Source organism: Petaurus breviceps, unplaced genomic scaffold (assembly GCF_028583685.1).
Source record: "Petaurus breviceps papuanus isolate PSGF00001 unplaced genomic scaffold, PetGlider_PUasm1.0 90743, whole genome shotgun sequence".
Lineage (NCBI taxonomy): Eukaryota > Metazoa > Chordata > Mammalia > Diprotodontia > Petauridae > Petaurus > Petaurus breviceps.
Genome location: NW_027187332.1, coordinates 13,075,761 through 13,078,956, shown reverse-complemented (window position 1 = coordinate 13,078,956; position 3,196 = coordinate 13,075,761). Strand labels below are relative to the sequence as shown.

Sequence of the window (3,196 nt, the reverse complement as noted above, 5' to 3'; positions counted from 1 at the left end):
TTAGGGCACTATCACTGACCCCATGCCCGGAATTCTCTGCATCCTCAGCTCCATCTCTTGGTATTCCTGGCTTCTTTCAAGCCAGGTCTAAAATAGCACTTTCTTTTTATCTATCTATCTATCTATCTATCTATCTATCTATCTATCTATCTATCTATCTATCTATCTATCTATCTATCTACCTACCTATCTATCCATTCATTCATTCATTCATTCATTCATTCATTTATTTATTTATTCATTCATTCATTCGTTTGTTTGTTTATTTATTCATTCATTCATTTATTGTTTTTTATTTTTTAAAATAGCACTTTCTAAAGAAGACTTTTCCAATCACCCTTAATACTCTTGCCCTCTCTATCTTTAATTTTATACTGTCTGCATCTTTTTTGCACATAGTTCTTTGTATGTTGTCTCCTCCATTAGAGGAACTCCTTGAGAATACCTGTCTTGTATACCATCTCCTAAGCACAATGCCTGGCACGTTAGTGTGTCAGACACTTAATAAACGATTGTTGACTGACTTATTAGGCAGACCTATTGGCAGAGCTCAGCTACAGAGAGCCAGATGGTAGATGGAAAGCCAAACTTCAGCCTAGGCAGACCTAGATAAGGGTAGCCTGTGGGCACCATAGGCAATTTTCCAAGACTTTTAGTTGCAGAGAAGGTACAGGTACCTTATTCTTATCATTCACATTCTGTTCATCGAGAAAGTCCCAGTCCAATCCCTAAGAGTGCAGCTCCAACAGTATTGCAAAAGGACTAAAATTGTGTATGCTTTTTTGAAAAGTGGCTGCAAAATTCTCGCCTATCATATCAATGTTCTCTCTTGTATTTAGTTACAAATTTTGGCTCACTGGGTTCTCACTATCAGGTAGCATATATGATGATAGTGGCTCATTTTAATGTTTTATTCAAATTAGAATGAACTTCTACCTTACTTTTTTCAAGCTTTGGGATTTAGGTTAATCTGGATAGCGGAGTTTAGGGAAGTTAGGAAACTGTAAAGTGTTTTTAAAAAAAACATTTAAAGAATTATAGAAATGAAAGCTATTATTAAAGTAATACTTATTAAATTAATAAAAGTTAAGTTTATAATAATAAATAATAACAGCAAGGGCATCCTCAAGCATTATAAAATTGTATATAGTATATGCATACAAACGATGTTGGCAATTATACTAGGAGAGTTTTAGCACCACCTTTTTTGACTGTGAATAAACACGGAAGTGTTATACTGAATTAGAAACTGAAATGTCTTCTGATTACAGAAGCAAAGAATGGGGGTTAAAGGGTAATACAATATATAACTCTGAAACTTTACTGTACTTGCCGAAATAGCTCAGTTGGGAGAGCGTTAGACTGAAGATCTAAAGGTCCCTGGTTCGATCCCGGGTTTCGGCAAAAGGTTTTGACTTTACCCCAAAATACAAAACCCGGTTTGGGGACAACTGTAAACCTGCAGTTTCCAACCCTATCGGCTTTGGGGAACGAAGCAGAGGTATTTTTGTCTCTCCCCACCCTTCCACCCACATACTGTTGGCTCAGTGAGGCCCGGTCTTTTTGTCCCTGTGTCTTTTCCTTGCCTTAGGAGTAGAAAACTTACATGCACATAATTCTGCCAGCTGTTTCTTCTTACAGCGTGAGTCCTAGGGGCTGAAATCAACAGAACAATGTCTTTTCAAAGGCGGACATTTCGGAGCTTAAATCTAGACGCAGACAATTATCTGTGTGACCCATAGGAAGTCACACAGCAACGTCGGGCTGCCTCGGTTTCCTCATCTGTAAAACGGGGAGAATAATAGCACCTCCCTTCCAGGGTTTATCCCAGGAGAAGAAAACGAAATAATATTTGTACGGAGAATTGCAAATCTTAAAGCTTTATATGAGTGCTTGCTGTTATTATTACTGGCCATAGTGCTGAGGGACGTGGTGGGGCAAAAGGGAGGGGGTAGATAGTACATCTCCGAGTGGAGGTAGAAAAAGAAAGAAATTGGAAATCGGTAAAAATTTGCGCCCCGGACTTGTTCAACGTCTCTGCTCTTCTCCTCTGGCTTGCTCTTGGTTACTGGGGTTGGAGCGGGGCAAGAGGGAGGGAATCTCTGGTATTTTAAGTAGCCAAAAGCTAAGCGCTGTCTGAATGTGCCTGAGACTGAGGGCCCTTCGCAGCTGCGTGTGCTGAACTCCCTTTATGAGCAGAACACAGTTATAGGTACAGAAGAAATAGAAACTTCGCTTTCTACCCTCAAGTAGCTGTAAGTGAGAGAGACAGGACGAAACCACAAAAAATATCAACTAGCTGGTGCAGTGGTTAAGAGTGCGGCGCCTGAAGTCAGGAAAGACATCTTCCTGAGTTCAAATGTGACCTCAGACAATTACTAGCTGTGTGACCCTGGGCAAGTCACGTAACCTTGTTTGCCTCAGTTTCCTCATCTGTCAAATGACCTGGGGAAGGAAATGGCAAACCACTCTAGTATCTTTGCCAAGAAAAACCTCACATGGGGTCACGAAGAATCGACCGCGATTGAAACGACAGAACAGGATGACAGTTAAGTATGAGCAGGACGCAGACAGCTTGCCCAGGGACTGCTGAATTGAGTGAGATGAGGCCATTGAATGAGATGGTTAATTGAAAAAGTGTCAGGGCAGGGAAGTGGACCTGCCTAGAATTTTTTAGGAGAGGGCACCCTGGCTTGATAGAAAGAAATGAAAAGGGGATCTGAAGCAGGGGAATTAGAGTAGTAGCCTTCTACAGAATTGAAATGTACTTGGTTGGGGAGAGTCTGTAAGGGTAACTGAAAACACACCAGTATGCATGCACTCCCCCAAGTGCAGGCAATCTACTCTTGTTAATACTATGCTATCTTCTCCTGTGGCCTCCCACTGGCCATATGGGATTTCCTCACTTTCCTTTGACACCCAGACAAGATTAAAGGAGTTCTTGGGTTGTCTTCAATCTTCCTTCCGTTTTGTTATATGACTGTCCTCTCTTCTTTTTGTACATTTCCTAGATGACATCCTTTCCACAACTTTTTGTTTGTAATTATCTGTTTGTAATGGGTTTCAGGCTTACTCATGTCCACCATGCTTATGTTCCTTCTCCTTTGGGTGATGTTCAAGTCTTCCTAGATTGTCATGTTCATGACTCACCAGCCCATACAACACCATCAAATGAATATTGGTATTAAAAGATGAG

The 3,196-nt window shown here is 40.8% G+C and overlaps 1 non-coding gene across 1 annotated transcript; it reads left to right on the top strand.

Moving 5' to 3' along the window:
• Nucleotides 1-1,331: 1,331 nt before the first annotated feature.
• Nucleotides 1,332-1,404, top strand: TRNAF-GAA (transfer RNA phenylalanine (anticodon GAA)). Its single transcript has one exon. It is a non-coding gene; the product is annotated as a tRNA-Phe (tRNA).
• Nucleotides 1,405-3,196: the final 1,792 nt, after the last annotated feature.